Consider the following 17,877-nt stretch of genomic DNA (forward strand, 5'->3'; position numbering starts at 1 on the left):
CTCAGATATAGTTGATGTTTTAGATGGCTGCAACGATATGCTTAATGACATAGTAAGCAGAACTGAGCCAAAGAAACCAGAATCATTTGGAAATTTTATCTGCTGCCAGAAAGATGAAAGTGTTATTATAAAGGCTTCAGCTACAGATCTGCCATCAACTTTAAGTACGAGGGACACCACCAAACTGAAAGACAGACAAAGAGAAACTCTTGAGAAGAAACGTGTTACCAAAATAAGAATTTATGTTAACTAGAGTAAGTCAGGGTGAGGAGAAAGTAAAACATGTTCAAACACAATTGGTAAGAGAAATCCAAGAAGCCATAAACAGAAGATTTGACAGCCTAAAGAAAAATGAAGTAATCAGATACATGACATTAGTGGATCATACTCGTTGGGACCTCACTGATAAACAATATGGCATAAAAGAAATTGAAACACTGGCAGATCACTTCAATAATCCACTGAAGACACATTCCTTCAAGCTAGAAGCAGCCAAAGAAGAATTCCTCAAACTGAAAACTTTACATATTAGGAGGTATCCATCAATATGTGACAAAATTCACATTTTGGTCAAAAATATTTATTTACCACGTGGATTCCTTTAAACATATCTTGCTGGTGGTGGATATGTTTAGTTATTGCATGGGCTCAAGGAACTGTAGAGAATGGTTTCAGTTGTTTACGTAAAATGATGCCACAACAATGTTCCACTATTTCCAATTCTGCATTGGAAGATCTTCTTTTGCTAAAACTGAATATACCAGTTTTCAGTCAGTTTTCCCCAGAAGGTGACTATAAGGAATATGTTGTTAAACGAGGTGTCGAAAAGTACTTGAACCTAGCAAAATGGAGATAGGCTTTGAAACCCCAGGATCAAGCATCCCCACATCCGCCAAAGAAGCGTAGAGTGGAACATAATGAAAGTGAGTCTAGTTCTGACGAACTACATGTATGCATTGATGACAGTGATACAGATGATTTTCAAGATGATGCTGATGATGACGAAAATGATGATGATGATGATGATGATGATGATAAAATCAAGACAATGTAAAACCAGTGAGTGGCCATCCTAATTTGTAAGATGGATAGTAACATATCAGTATAATTATGATGCTGTTTGAAATCTTAAGTTGTTTTAAATAATAAAGAAACTCTTCATAATGTTTTTAATTTCTTTATTTCAGTCATAATCCTTATTATATATGTATTATTACAAATATACAAAAATTAAAAATATAATTTCCTTAGTTTCAAAAAGGGTTACGCAGAATTTCAATTTGTGCACTCCTGTTAAAGAATGAAGGAAGGAGTATACATTCCAAGGGAAAGTGTTTTGATAACAAATATTAAAACAATATCCAAAGTTGTATTGTTATTCAGTGTTTTCAAGTTGACTGATGCTATGTATTGCATGCAGCTCATGCTGCAATTGAGGGATACAAGTAAGTTGCCTTTAGCTCAGATGACAGAAACTATATTTTGTGCTTGGCATTCCAAGAGATCCCTGGGGTTCCATTGCTGACACAAATGTGGTCCTGAAACTGGTGCAGGTATCGTTGAATCTGTATTGTCTATCAAAATGTTTGTAGAGTTGTATATACTGGGGGTTACACTATCAGTGTACCTAGGAATCAGAACTGTGTGTCTAATTTGAAGCCTTTCCGAAACATTACAAAATGTACCAATACATGTTCATTTCGCCTATTTGTATCACACGTCTTCCCTTTCTTCTTGAAAGGGAGAAATTCACTTTTCCTACTTTTTCAATTTTAGATTACAGCCTGCCAGTATATGTTTCTGTTGTGTGCAAAGAAGGACAGAATCGAAAGTGTAACTTTGCAGGGATTGTTTGATTAAACATACACAACATGCAATCAACCTTGAAATACACCATTTGTAACTACATGTATGTAGGGATTTTTTAATAAAACATATTATTTAGACAACATCCAATCAACCAGATTGTACTGTAGAGTATGACCCAGTAACACAAAGTGCCGTTGATACAGGCTGGAAACTAAAAACAGAAGAAGACTACTATAGTATCCAGCATCTATATAGACTGGTATAATGTTCATAAAAAGATTTTGACAACCAAGTTGAAGACCGTCATGGAAATGTAGCACAGAAATTTTATATCTACAAAATATTGATCCATCTTTATCATATTGTTAATCTATCAAGACAATGTATGCATTTCCAACTGATTTATTGTTTCGACTTAGTCTTGTATAGCAATATGATTTTGAGCAATAATATTTATTATCAACTGCATGTAACAATAAATATGTGATCAAAGTACATTTTAAGTTGACAGGAACCTTTAATGGGTTTATATTAGAAAATAATAAAATTTGTATTAACAAATATATATATATATATATATATATATATATATATATATATATATATATATATATATATATATATTAAAAAGTCATGCTCATGTTAATAACTTCATCAGCAAATAGCTTAACAAGTGTAAACCCAAACTTCAAATGGAATTACAATTGTAAAATTGCGAAAACTGCATTACCTAATAATCAAACAACAAGTGCTATGTGAGACCCTAACCTTCAAATGATGTCACTATTGCTTCTATTTCTCAAATTTATATCCCATCAACTTTGTCTACCTTTAGGTTTGCCATCTATATCTTATTAAATATTGTATGATGTTTTTATTTAGTTATCCTGTTAACAATTCTTTTGAAGTACTGCTTTTGAGGAAAGAGGGTAGGGTTATCAAAAGGGTTGTTACACAAAAACACTTCCAATTTTTTTTTTTTTAATTTCATATAGGATGTAAATATTAACTAAATGTCAAAACAAGCTTCTGTTGCAATAAGATCCTTCAAAAAGAATATTTGAGGTGCTGAGCCTAAACTTTATGTTAAATTTCTACTGAAAAATAAAACTGTGAATTAATTTGTTTAACATTACAGAAAAAAGTGTTATATGAGATCCTACTCCTCAAAGGATTTCAATATTGGTAACATATCGGAATTCACCAATCCATTACCTCCCAATCCCCCAAGTTTTGCATTCCTAAATGCCCTTACAAATATTTTACAATGCTTTTAAACTAGTCACCTTTAAGCAATTCTGTAAAAATATAACTGTCGTGGAAATGGGGGTGGGGTCACAAAACGGGTGGATACACACAGAAAGCTGTGAGTCCTGCAATGCTATCATAAATTTTCCATTCCTAGGAATGTAGTCCTTGACAAAAATCACTATGAGCATTCGTCCCCCCAGGTGATACCAACTGGCCAAAGTTTGGGTCCTGGCTCATGGACTAAGATAGATACAATTAAAATTTATAATAAAATTCAGTATCACGTAGAAACTGTAATAGAAGTTTCTGATGGAATCGAAAGGATTATATCACATTGAACAAAAGTTATGACTGGTGGGCAGGGCCCATATTTTTGAAGCCATCTTAGCCACGATATGTCGTAAATCCGTCGTAGGTGGCTGCGGCAAATATCGTAGCGTATTTTCGAAACTCCAAAATATCGTAAATATATCGTAGATCCTACGACAGGTTCCTACCTGTCGTAGACTAGAAACCAATATGGCGGCTTACTTCTTATTTCATGATAATAACGAAACTACAGCTCCCCTGTTTTGTAAACTCGAAGTATTTCGCCGTCAAAACTTTAAAACAGTGTATTGCAACCGTGACCTTTGATTGTTACGCTACCGATTTCAGAAAATTTACCAATCGATATAATGGGGCCTGATCGGGGTTGTTGAAGAAGGCACAGGCGTGAAATGTGATATGCACCTAAATAATATATCGGAAAGCCCAAATAAAAGAAATATTACTGAAATTAACCCAACTGACAAATTTTCACTATTTACAGTAATATAAAATAGACATGAAAGTTCCAAAATTAATATTTGAAATGTCTTACTGGTACATGGAAAATGTAAAGATTTTTTTTTTTATAAATAAATTATTATTTTATTAAATAATATTTATACTGAATTATTAAGATAGTAAAATATGTTGTTGTGACAATTCAAATATTACGTAACGCTTGAGGGAGTGGGTGGATGTATGTAGGGGCCTACAATCGTTATGTAGCGTTACATGGGATGAGTGTACTAACAACATTACGCAACGCACTTTTTTATTACTAATATATTTTGTTTGTTTTTAATGTATTTTTTTACCTTCTCATAAACACTGTTACGGCAACAGTATTTAACGTAGGTAGTTATAGCTATAGTTCTTCCCACAGGGAACGCCTTTTTCATACTATAATATGTATTACAAATTATTTATTTCAAAGCGATTGTTTCTAAACTGTACACAAAAATACTAAAAAAATATTTTTATTTCCAAACACTTTTACTCTTCTTGTTAAGTAAAACCAAACTGAAATTATTTACAAAAACCCCCAACAACAACAACATTTTATAGATGTAAACACACAATGACGATTATAAATTGAGTTAAAATACATGCATATTTGCGCCATTGGCGTAGCCAGGATTTTATATTTCGTCCTCTCCCACCTATAACAATGGCGCAGATATGCATGTCTTGTATATGCAGGTAACCCATATTGTGTGTGTGTGGGGGGGGGGGGGGGGGGGGGGGGACCCACACTATGTATGTAAGTATGTATCTATGTATGATTTTATAAAATTTAATAGTTTAAAAAAAAAAAGTTTGATTGTGGATGGCATGACCTTGCCCCCCCCCCCCCCCCCCCCCACGCCACTGATCAGCGCTTTCTAAAACAAATAAAATAAAATCAGTTTATTCATAAGTACATAAGCAGCACATTAAAAATATATTACACCCATAGCATGTCTTGTTTGGAAATGGGGGTGGTCTCCAAGCTTTAAATAATTAAAAAAAATTGTGGGGTGTATGGTTTAGCGTTACAGGGTGCAGGGACGTAGCGTGAGCTGGACCTGGGGGGTTGGAATATGAACCAAGTGGACCTTTTCTATTTTGTTTTTGCACCACCAGAAACTCCATATGTATAAACCTGTATGTTTTAGTTCTGAAAGCAGACCATTTGCTTCAGCGGACCTCCCCCCCCCCCCCCATCATACGCCCTTGGAGGGAGAGAGGGTGTCTTAATTTTGACACAAATATTTGAACGGCCCTTAGGCTGTATCCATTTTCCTTCTTGGATTTGTGAGTTTTTGTTATTAAAGTATAAAATTAAAGTTTGTTTTGTTTAACGACATCACTAGAGCACATTGGTGTATTAATCATCAGCTATTGGATGTCGAACATTTAGTAGTTTCGACATATAGTCTTAATGAGAAAACCCGCTACATTTTTCCATTAGTAGCACGGGATCTTTTACATGCACCTCCCATAGACAGGGTAACACATACCACGGCCAGTCGTAGTGCACTGGCTGGGACGAGAAATAGCCCAATGGACCCACCGACGGGGATCGATCCCAGACCGACCGCGCATAAAGCGAGGGCTTTACCACTCGTCTAAAATATTCATAATCAAATAATTTTAAAAGTTGATTTATGTGTATATACAGTACTTTGTATTCTGGGACTAATGTAGCCTAATCACTGTTAACCAGCCAAAAGAAGAGAAAAGAATGCTGGACTTCTTCCTCACATCCGACATTAAAATGTCCACTTCTATGGAACATTAATTTCTCTTACGGGGCTTCTTTGTCGGGGATTCGGACGCTTGCATAGTATCCATTCTGGAAAGTCAGGTCTCACTACACAGATCACTTCCGGGTGAGAGTTCATTGATCACGGTCCACTATAGTTCCTAATCGTGACATATGTTGTGGTTCACATGTTCACTTCTAGGAATTGGGGAAGAATTAAAACAATGTGAATGTTTAATGGTAAGCCTTCTGGCTGTATTTTGCCCATGTTATTTTGTAATATTGGGACATGTGTGTATAGCGCAAAAGACAGCCGGTTAATGAACCACCTGTTCGGACCAGTACTACAGCCAGATGCGGTCATATAGCAAAAAACTGAGACGGAAATGTTCTCAGTTTTGGAGTGAAAATAAATGTTTACATAATGTATGTTCACAATGGTGTATGTTGTTAGTGCCAACGAGAACCCGTTCTATTGGCAATCTTCATTTGGAATTGGGCAATTTAACAGGGATTTCAATGGCAGATGACATCTGTGTAGTTAGACCTCAGCTGTACCGAGATGACGTTTAGAGGGAATTTCCATGATGACGTCACCGAGACCCCCATCTTTTCTGTCTCCATTTAATGAGAGTTCCCATTTTTGTTTACGACAAATATCGTAAATCATGACACACTAAGAGAACTTTACGATACTTTCGAAATTCTGTCGTATCTTAAATCTACGACATTCGTATTTTGCTCTTAACTAGCTAAGATGGCTTCGAAAATACGGGCCCAGGTATTATAAAGTACGACCATCACAGTGCTGTATGTTTTTCGATGTAACTGCTTAATTTTCCGGAAGCATTACAGTTTATGTTGTCATAGTATGATACCAAGGCTAGCATTGTCGTAAGTGGCGTTACAACTGCTCCATTAAAACGGACCCAGGTGAAACAGGTATGTTACATTTATATGCCTGAACGTTTCATATGTAATATTGCCTATTTCATGCCAATACGTTCATATATGCATTTTCTTAAAGCCGCACACCCTAGTTCCATCCAGCGAAAATAAATTATAATTTGGTTAATCTACAAACCTGTAACACACTTAGATCACGTTTTTATCAAATGGAGTGAAAAAGCAGGTTTTATATCGATAAATACCATGGGAATCCCCATGTCCCAATTGCTTGAAATAATTTTGAAAGTTAGTATTCTGATGTCACCGGTAGATGTCGCTCGAAGCACAACAATGGCTACGTCACGACAAATTTCACAGACTTGGGGTGCGTTTCTTTCACCTCTCCTGGACATGTTCCAACTGTTCTGTCCTGGTTGTATTCCCTCTCCAGATATCGTAAAACTTAGCAACATTATTGGTTTTAAGGGTTTGTAACGTTTTGTATTGAGACACTTACTTGTCTGAACTTTATTGTTACTGAAAATGTTCACGAACTGTGAAGAAAAATCTCACAAATGAACAACAAATCGGATGTTGATTGCGCGAACCGTGCACGAGAAAACAAACCGAAACAAAATGATAACGGTCACGTGATATACCAACGTCTGTGACATTGAAATGGAAATATCCCCTCTAAAAATAGATTAGACCTTGTCTGCTCAACGGTTTTTTCTCAGACGTGCGTGCGATTTATGAAATACGAAAAATGCATTTTGTGGTATTACAAAAACCAGGATTACCAAAAAACACTTCAGGTGAATGGAAATGTATATTCTAAATAATAAACGGTAAGTAAAGTGCAATTTTATTTGTGAAAAAATGGGTTTAATAGCGAAAAACAACGCGTAATGGTTAACAACTAGCCGTAACTAGGGTGTGTCCCTTTAAACACCCGTTGGTGAGAACACCATGCATTATTTTTGGTTACGAATAGTTGCTTACACACGTACGTGTGTTAACAATTTCAAGGTATAAGACTGGCTGCTCTTAGGTGATGACCAGGTCACCAATGACATACCTCCAATGAAAAACTAAACGATGGAAATCGATTAGACTGTGACATATAGTTAACCTGACATTCATGTCTATGACGCGTAAGTCAGCTGCAAGGTCAACGGCTGTAAATATATTTTAGTCGAAAACGATGTTAACATTTGCTTAAAACCTGGGGTTTTTTTAGGATATGTAGGAAATAGAATAATACATTCGTGTCCGTTAGATACCATTTATCTGACAACTCGTTGTTTAAAACCGTATCAAACTCGCTTTCGCTCGTTAGATACATTTTGAAATAATTCGTTGTGAGAATAATGGTATATAACGGCCACTCATGTATTATTCTCCATGTATGCATTCTGAACTCGAAATTAACTTTGTTTTAAAATATAAATTTACATTACATTATGCGAATATATACTTACTGAAATGACTGGGTGGTGTCGTTGACTGCTCAGTACGGTATATACAATCACCTGTAGAATTACACTTTTCACAGTGAGGACAGATCATCGTACATTTGTCACCGAAATATCCATAGAGGCAGACATCGCAAGACAGCACCTTTCGATCACACCGTATGCAGTTCTTAGGACATGTCAGGCTGCAGTATGATCCTCTGTACCCGTCTTTGCACCCACTTTGACAATATGGAATTGCTGAGTCATTAGTGTGTATATGGTCCTCAGTAGGTAACATGCAATGAATTTGTCTCTGACGAAGTGCTTCAGCACAAAGTGGCAAGCTCATGACACACAGAAGGCAGGCCCACGTTATGCTACTGAGCGTTACCCTTGGTTTAGAAAGTCCCATCATGAGAATTTAAGCCTGAAATTAAATTTAATCAGTGTAGCATGTAACCGTAATATTTCAGTATATGACAAAATCCACGATTAATTGCAAGAGAAAGAAATTAATGTTTTGGTGGGGTTTTTTTTTTTTTTTTTATCTGAAGTCTTTGAAGTATACGTGTATAGAAAAAGTACACTAAAATATATTCAGATTACAAATGTAAAGATTTTGAAACTGTCAAAGGTTTGACAAAACAGCTTGTTTTGTATTCCAGTCACAAAAGAAGAAGGGTCATTTCGACATCATCCCTTTACGTGTTTCTCATTCTTAACAAGTGTTAATACAACCATGCATCGTGCACTTGTCTTGTGATGTATTGTTTATAGCTTGTTTCATTCAATAAATAATATTTGAAATAAAATATCCCTTACTTTGTTATGCTAAAACATCCCACCTTTCCATAAAGTTAAACATTTATTAAAATATAAAACAAGACTTAAATATAAATATCATACGTTAAATAATTAAAATGATCACATCAAGGTTATAAGCATGATACAAAAGGAACGGGACAATTATTATTTTATTCCTTTTCGATGAATGAACGACATTTGCTTTCAATATAGAATAGTGCATAGAATTTGAACGCAAATAATGTTTTACACACAGTGCACGGTGACTTCTTCAAATAAATGTCTGAAACGTTACATCTATTCCCTGACTGTAACAAGGTAACCGACACATGGGAAGCTTTGGACAATTCCACGGTAACACACGTGAATAACTGTGATATACCAAGGTGCTCTTGTGTGCTTTGTGATAACGTATACCGGCTATCCTTGTTATGTATCACCAACATATTAGACACTGGTGAGAGGTTGGGCCGGGAAGTCTCCAAAAAGGGTCGGTAACACACGTGACGTTAAATCGGACAAAGTTTTGAAGGGTCTGTGAAGTGTGCGCAGATAACAAATTGATGTCAAAGTGTATTCATAGATGGAAAGATGGTCTATCTGTACCAGCCTAAAATAAAAGATAATTATTCAGTCTTCCTGGTGTTTGAGTTGGTGGTAACACACATGAGAGAAAGTAACACACGTTACACTGTCCAAAAATATCAACAGAACTACTGAAAAGGGACATTCAAAGCAATCTCAAACTACTCACCGTCACTAGTTAAAGTTCTGGTTTTGTTACTACATTTAAAGTTTTAAATGCATCAAATGGGTTCTTTTTAATGAATAGTACAACATGCGAAAGTCAATATTTTAACAAGAACAATATCAGTTAATGGATGACTGTTTAAGGATGAATCCTTCAAATGCAGGAATATCTAAAATGGAAATATATCTTGTAGGGAAGACAATAAGTGGAAATATCTCTTTCACGAAAGACAATGTTTTGCAGATATTCTGACTAGCATCCTAAAAACTTGACTCCCAACCGGAACGGGTATTTTTCAAACAACAAAAAATTAAAGTTTGTTTTGTTTAGTGACACCACTAGAGCACATTGATTTATTAGTCCCCTACTTGTCCAACCTTGTCCGTCCTATCTGTGTGTGTCTGTCTGACTGTCCGTCCGTCCATCCGTCCATTCGGCCCATATACAGTTTTTCAGATGTGTTTTCCCTTTTCCCGAATTTTGTATATAGCTTTACTATATACTATTACCTATCAGTTTTGACTTTCATGACGATTTACCTAGTGTGGACAGAGTTATGGCCATTGAACTTAGGAGATACGGGAATTTGTCACAATATATTGGGCGGAAATTTTGTGTATAGCTTTATCATGTTCTGTGTAACTTAAGAGTTACGGACATTTGTTTTCTGGACTTTTTTCCTCAAATGCCTCAAGATATTGAGTTGACATTTTGTGTATATCTTTATCACGTTCTGTTACAGAAATGTGTTGACTTTCATGGCAATTTACCCATTTTGCACAGAGTTATGACCCTTTCGAACTTAGGAGATATGAAAATGTGCATTCCAGACTTTGGTTTTCAATGCCTAAATATATTGAGATGGAATTTTGTATATAGCTATACCATGTACTGTTACAGATCAGGTTTAACTTCCACGGCGATTTACCCATTATCACAGAGTTATGGTACTTGACGTTAGGAAATATGAAAGTATTTTGGGCCCAGTAGGGGACATGTATTGAGTTCGCAGTACTCTCAAAATGCCTGTTAATCATTGGCTGTTGGATGTCAAACACTTAATAGTTTTGAAATGCAGTCTTAAATGGAAATCTGCTACATTTTTTCATTGGCAGCAAAGGATATTTTAGAACCACTTTCCCATTAACAGAAAAACACATACCATTGCTTTTGATATACCAATTGTAGGACATTGGCTGGGACGGACGTGATACTGAGTTTTATTCTAAATTTTAATTATATCTAACTGTGATATTTGTATTTTTGCACAGTTCTTTACAGTGTTTTAACTTAACTATTGAATATTTATATTGATGTTGCTCATTACATTGTGTTTACATTTACCATAGTTTAACACCCAGTAGCCGATGTATTTTTCGTGTTGGGGAGTCGTTAAACATTCATTCATTCATTCATTCATTTGGCTGGGACGGGGGAAAACAATAAGAGAATCAGTCCACTGAGCGTGTTTCTGTAACCGGGTGTTTTAAATTAAGTTCATTACACACATACTATTTTAAAACACTGTTCACATAGTTTTATTATATCAGGTTATACGTGTGCAGGCTTTCTTTGTTTTCTTGCTTTCTCTGGTTTTCTGGGCTTGGGTTGAGCTCACCGACAACTCAGTTATTGCAAGTCTAGTATCATTGTTTCTGTGTTCTCCTAGTCGGATGCTTTATGACATTCAAAAGAGAACAGACCACTTGTGTGACAAGATAAAAGTTTATTAACAGCAACTGCACAAGTAACCTTCACAGAGAAATTTAAAGGCAAATGCATGGTACATGATTTAAGATATAACTACTTGTTTTAATGACTTATTTTAATCAATAAATAAGATTAGAAGATTTATTGATTAGGTTTGTAATATAATAGTATTGTAGTTACGTTAAACATCACATTGTGATTCAGCTTGACAAGATTTGTTTTAAATGGTTACGTTATTTTTATAGAATAGCTAGTAGAATAGGTTAAAGTATATATTTTCTATCATAAATGATTATAATATCTAATTTACTGTATTTAGAAAAGTAACACAATAACTAAGTTATTATGAGATATTTGTTAAATTATTGTGTGTACATGTATAGATTTATGTGTACTGAATTAACTTATTTTATTATTAGGTGCCACAATCATGTAGGTGACAACCAGCATTATGCTTCTGTAAAGACCCGACACAGTCGGTAGGTAAACTATTTGTAGACAGGCTATTGTATATTTAACTTTTTATTTATAAAGTATGTTATAAGTGATTTTATAGTGTTTCTTTTGAATAGGACATTCAGTGTATTAAACAGTGTATTATATGTGTGTAGCAGGAGGGTTTATCTTTAATGTATCTTCTTTTTTAAAAAAATATGTTTCTCAAAATCTCCCGAGATATTAGATGTATTAGTTGTCTGCCAAACACTATAAATTCTGAACAGCGATTGCACGTGCAACTTGGGCTAAACGACACGTGTTGTGTGTTTTCACTGTCATTTAAGTCTAACATATTTCGGCGTGGTTGTTGTGTCGTTGATGGAATTGTCGGAGAGGAGATCGTGGGTCAATGGTTTAATGATCAAGTTACATGTATCGGTCACCTGGTTTCTTGAACGGTGTGTGTGTTTTTTTTTTTTTACACTGTTTGATGTTTTGTTGTAACTTGAGCCACTACCAGAATAAAGAGCCTCTCAACCCCTTACAGCGAGTCGTTGTACCATTCTTTGGTGTCGTCGGCGATGACATAGCTAGCTGTTACATGTGTAATCAGTGATTTGTAATCAAAGATTTATAGTTCACTTTATGATTGTTTAAATTCAATTAAATATTGAAATTAATTTGTTAATATGCTTTTTGACATATACGCTGTTCTATATTTATGCTCAAAAGGTCAGTGTGTTTACACTGGCTAGTATATTGGTTAATTCTGAATGTTAAATGTGTAATTAATTTTAAGACTTATTATAACCAAGATTCCTATGTATTTTAAGTATTCCCTTTTTGTTATTTCAGGGTCTTTGTGTATGACTTTTTCTAATTGTTTGTATCCCACCCGATTGATGATCCAGAATAAACCCTAAACCCCTGCCGAGTTGTTCGTGTTTTGTACACGTGTTTTCCTGTGTACAACACTTCAGTCACATTTCATTCTATAACCAAAGAACCTCGGAGATTACTATTCCGACTGAGTTAGATCCCACCAATTCTCAAGCAATGAAAACAACATAATACATGTACTATACTTAGTAAGATTTTTCAGATAAACGTTTAGGTCAGCATCGATTAGTCCTGTATCCTCAAGGCAAATCCACAGGGCCCATCCAACCGTTTAGTTTCCAGATTAGCTGCCAATGATGGAACTATTCTATACGTTGTACGTGAAAACGTCATCACTGTATATTGTCTTCCCAAGACATGTAACTTCTTCATTTTGGTCAAGTGTGATGACTCAAATTTCCTTTAAGATTTGTTTGTTAAAAACCTACCCAGCAAGAAATAATCAAGGAAAATTAGCTGCAGCCCTTTAATAATGTTTTGGGTCCTGTGCAGGACTGCTTGGGATTGGAGCATTCTACTCTATCTTGGAGTTCTGCTGCTATGACTACAACCCTTAGACTTAACATCTCGAGTATTCTTAACATCTTCGCTGACTTGAAAGTTGACCTGGGGTTGGGGTGGGCATGGGGGTGACATATATCTACTCATTATTGAATGAAAACAGGTCTTCATTATTTACCATTGGTTTCATAAGGTGTCGAAATTTATTTTTGACAGCAGATTCTACTAATTTATATTCGTGTGATATCAATTAAAACCACACAAAAAACCACCAAAAAACCCCACACAAACAAACAACAGCAGCAACAAACAAACAGAAAAAAAACTAAAAATAACAATAAAAACAAAAAAAAAATAAAAAAAATAAACCAAACAAAACCATCTATTCTAAATTGTCCTGACATCTAGCTACATAACTACATACAATAAGAAAAAAACTAATGGCATTACACATCTGAACAAGACAAATTTTGTCCAGGATGTCACGTGTGTTACCCATTATGTATCGTGTGTTACCTTGAGTGTCACGTGTGTTACCATGGTTTGTGAAAAAAGGCTTAATGATTTTTATTCATTTTTTGTGCAAGAAACGTTCATTAGATGAAAGAATCCAGCTTGGCATAAAATTTTCTCTCAGCTTTCTGCAGTAAGAAAAAACGTTTGTACTGTAACACTAACAAACGTGATATTTGTACCAACAAATCTGAAAAAAGGCACGGTATGACTGAAATATGAAAATATAATTAACAATTGTTTATACTGTTTTGGAGACTGATATTTAGGCCATTGTTGAACACCGCTAATTTGGGTTAATTAATTTTTTTTTTATATATGTATGTTGATAGAGCTACAGTCTTTACAATGTAGCATCTTTCCCGTCCACTCAAGATAATGTTAAGTAGCTGAAATACTGGGTAACAGGTTACATAGATGAATTATGCAGTACGGTTCAGTTATCTGGGGCCTTTGGCAACCTAACAATAAACAACAATCAGAAAGTATGTTTTGGATTTTCACCCTGAGGTTGATGTTGTCGTGGAATTGTCCTTTACAACTTTGGATATTGGCAGAGACTGGAACTAATATCTGCTTTAGTCGAGATATTGTCATGTTCGGCTTGATATTAAATATTGAAAAAGGTAACTTTATAACTTGGTTAATTATCAGTGTTAAAAATTATTATATTTAAGGTATGAAACACAAGAATTTGTTTTTAATATCACTGAAGTTAAAAATATATTGCAAAACAAGTTTGAAATAGAAATATTTATCTCATATAAACATTGTAATTATGAAGAGTTAGCAAACAATGGATAGCGCGGCTCAATCTTGTTTTTATTAAATCTTATTTTCTAAAATTATATCGTTTTGTGTAGCATATATTTTGCATTCCTCTCATTTATTATTTTTATTTGTGCATATCCCCAGCGCATACAATAACAAGCTTAAATATACTTATATATTTAACTACGTTTTACGTCTGTTTAATACAACATTATATAATTTACAATATACATGTACATACCTTATATACAGTATCTCCATTGTATGGCCATGAAACGTGTGTTTTGTTTAACGACACCACCAGAGCACATATTGTCATTGATTAATTAATCATCGGCTATTCGGTAATTCTCGTAGTCATAAGAGGAAACCAGCTACATTTTCCTATCGCAGCAAAGGAAGCTTTTATATGCACTTTCTCACAGGCAGGAAAACACATACCACGGCCTTTGACAGGTTGTGGTGTACTGGTTGGAACGAGAAAAAAACAATAAGTTGAATGGATCCACAGCGGTCGTTCGATCATGCGACGTAAGCACACCAAGCGAGCACTCAACCAACTGAGCTAAATCCCGACTCTGTAAGGCAATAAAGTCAAAGCTCCCCAACCGTCACATTGTCAGACTGTACTGTGGATAATAAATGCATTTTAAAGAAAACAAAAAGTTTTCCATTTTAAATAAATTAGGTGTCTATCCAAAGCCTGATACATCATAAGATTTTCTTTTTTGTGTAATATATTTTCAATTCAGTTCCCATACCTAAAGTATCATTGACCCATATCAACTGCTGTTTGTGTTACTTTTTAAAATGGTGATTCTAATTACTGGATTTCAATTGTCACAAAGATCAAATATTGAATAAATAAATGAAAATTTTAATAAATTTGTTCACGAAGACGGTGTTGATATGTATCCCTACTTCTTAACATGTAAGTGACTCTTTGTTCTTCAATTTCTGGAATACAATCAGTTAAGAAATTAGGAGCTGTACCCACCCCCAAGAGATTGTGTACCTCAAGGTTACCCTGTGTTCTGTGAAAATAAACAGCATGCACCACTGAGTGTTTAAAACCTCATTATATGTTGATGATTTGCATATCTGCTACAGATCGTCCAATGTGGGTATCATTGAACGTCAGTTGCAGCTGTGTTTAGATCCACAGCTGTTTCTTGACAAAATCCAATTCCAGCTGTGAATGAGACCAAAATTAATTTCTTGGAGTTATATTTGACAGCTGGCTATCTTTCGTGTCCAATTTAAAATATGTATTGGCAAGACTGAATGGGGAGCAGACCGAAAGATAGGTCAAAAATTGACTATGGGTGCATTGTGTATGTCGTACTTGCAGATACTAGATCTTATACACAACCAGAGACGTACGCTTTGTCTTGGTGTTTATAATACATCTGTGGAGAGCTTGTATAGCCAGGGGAGGATATTATGTAGACCTGGGTTTTTTTTGTACTCCTCATCATATATGTTAACAAAAAGGTTTTGGTAAATGGGCTTCTGTTGGTGGGTGTCGCAAATACTGTACTATACTTTTCTCCACAGCTCCTTACACTGTGATTTTACATAATTATATAAATAACATTTTTTATATAATTACTTTTTGTTTCACCCAATAGACGATGTGATTTTTTTTTTTGTGTACTGGGGTGTCGTTAAAGATCGACACATTCCTGTTTTTGTGCCTGATATTTTGTCATCAGTTGCGGATTTAATTGGTCATTACTGAGGATATTTACTTAATGTTACTTGGTTATACTACAATTCGACAGAAAAAAATACAAATCTTTCACTTGTTGGGTATATCATTCAAATGAACGATATATACTTATACAATATGAAATAATACTTACAAAATACAGAACCTATTTAAAACTTCCAAGAAATACCAGTGTCCAGCAACTCTGTGGAACTAGTACTTCTGTTACTAGGCCTACGTAATATACCACTATCAGTCGTACTACAAAATAAATAAGTAAATAAATATCCCGTCATAACTTTGAAATATTGTGAAATTTTGAAAATACAACTTACTTCATTTGATATGCTGTTCCTAAAACCCCGAATAACACGTTTGCGACAAACCGTGAATAGCATACTAGTTAGGATTGGTAGTATTCCAACAGGCCATAAGCTGAGCTGAAGTTTTCGTTCCACATATCAACAGACACGGCGGAGGTAAGTAAACATTGGGGGGGGGGGGGGGGGCACAGTTGAATTTTAATCATATTTCTACTTTGACCAAGTACTGGCATCATTTTGGATGGATACGTGAAGTATCTAACACAGTGAACATTGAATATATTAATATTAATATTTAATTTATAATATTCCACAAAAGTAAGGACATCCCACCACCCTTTCCCCAACGAAGATGCGCCAGAGATCATTGTAAAATGGATTGTTTACTTCCAGACCATAACATTTGTAAACAAAAACAGGTGTTTTTTAATTCGGGATTGTCTTTTGAAAAGCGTGTATCCAGTCGAATAAAAATGAAATAAAACCGATATCAACAGGCAATGTTAGTATAAATGTTCGTGATCTCAAAACACAGGTAAAAATAAAACATTGAAATATTGTGAAAACTTGAAAATACAACTTACGTCATTTGATATGCTGTTCCTTACACCCTGAATAACACGTTTGCGACAAACCGCGGATAGCCAGTTCATACTAGATAGTATTGGCAGTATCCCAACACGCCATAAGCTGAGCTGAAGGTTTTGTTCCACATATCAACAGACACGGCGTAGGCAAGTAAACATTGGGGAGGTAAGGAAGGAAATGTTTTATTTAACGACGCACTTGACACATTTTATTTACGGTTATATGGCGCCAGACATATTTTTAAGGACCACAGAGATGTTGAGAGAGGAAACCCGCTGTCGCCACTTCATGGGCTACTCTTTTCGATTAGCAGCAAGAGATCTTTTATATGCACCATCCCATAGAAAGGATAGCACATACCACGGCCTTTGATGTACCAGTCGTGGTACACTGGCTGCATTGGGGAGGGGGCACAGTTGAATTTTAATCTTATCTCTACATTGAGCAAGTACTGGCATCATTTTTGGATGAATACGTGCAGTAGCTCACACAATGAACATCGAAATGTGTTGTATATTATAATATTCCACAAAACTAAGGACATCCCACCACCTTCTACCCCACGAAGATGCATCAGAGATCATTGTAAAATTGATTGTTTACTTCCAGACCATAAAATTTGTAAACAAAAACAGGTGTTGTTTTTAAATTCGGGATTGTCTTTAAAAAAAGTGTGTATCTAGTCGAATAAAAATGAAATAAAACCGAGATCAACAGGCAATGTTATTATAAATGTTCGTGATCTAAAAAAAACAAAATAGGTAAAAATAAAACGAAACACGCCAGAATCGGTGTGATTGGTTGTTAGGATTTGTTTTTCCAAATCTTAAAACAGTTAACATGTCAATGTTATAAATCCTGCTTTTAAAGTTAAAGGTTTGTTTTGTTTAACTACACCACTAGAACAC

At 35.1% G+C, this 17,877-nt stretch overlaps 1 protein-coding gene across 2 annotated transcripts in view; it reads right to left on the reverse strand.

Annotated features, from left to right (window-relative positions):
• The window catches only part of LOC121368977 (multiple epidermal growth factor-like domains protein 11), a 60,526-nt gene extending 43,486 nt beyond the window's left edge, over positions 1 to 17,040 (reverse strand). Inside the window, exons 1-2 of one of the 2 annotated variants that reach the window (XM_041493762.1) lie at positions 16,966 to 17,040; positions 7,984 to 8,386 (exon numbers count right to left, since the gene is read on the reverse strand). The gene's annotated coding sequence lies outside the window, so the exon portion shown is untranslated. Of the gene's footprint in view, positions 1 to 7,983; positions 8,387 to 14,588; positions 14,721 to 16,965 lie in introns of those variants that run through there. The other variant, XM_041493761.1, reaches the window with a different exon arrangement.
• Positions 17,041 to 17,877: the final 837 nt, after the last annotated feature.

Source organism: Gigantopelta aegis, chromosome 3, assembly GCF_016097555.1.
Source record: "Gigantopelta aegis isolate Gae_Host chromosome 3, Gae_host_genome, whole genome shotgun sequence".
In the NCBI taxonomy this organism is placed as follows: domain Eukaryota; kingdom Metazoa; phylum Mollusca; class Gastropoda; order Neomphalida; family Peltospiridae; genus Gigantopelta; species Gigantopelta aegis.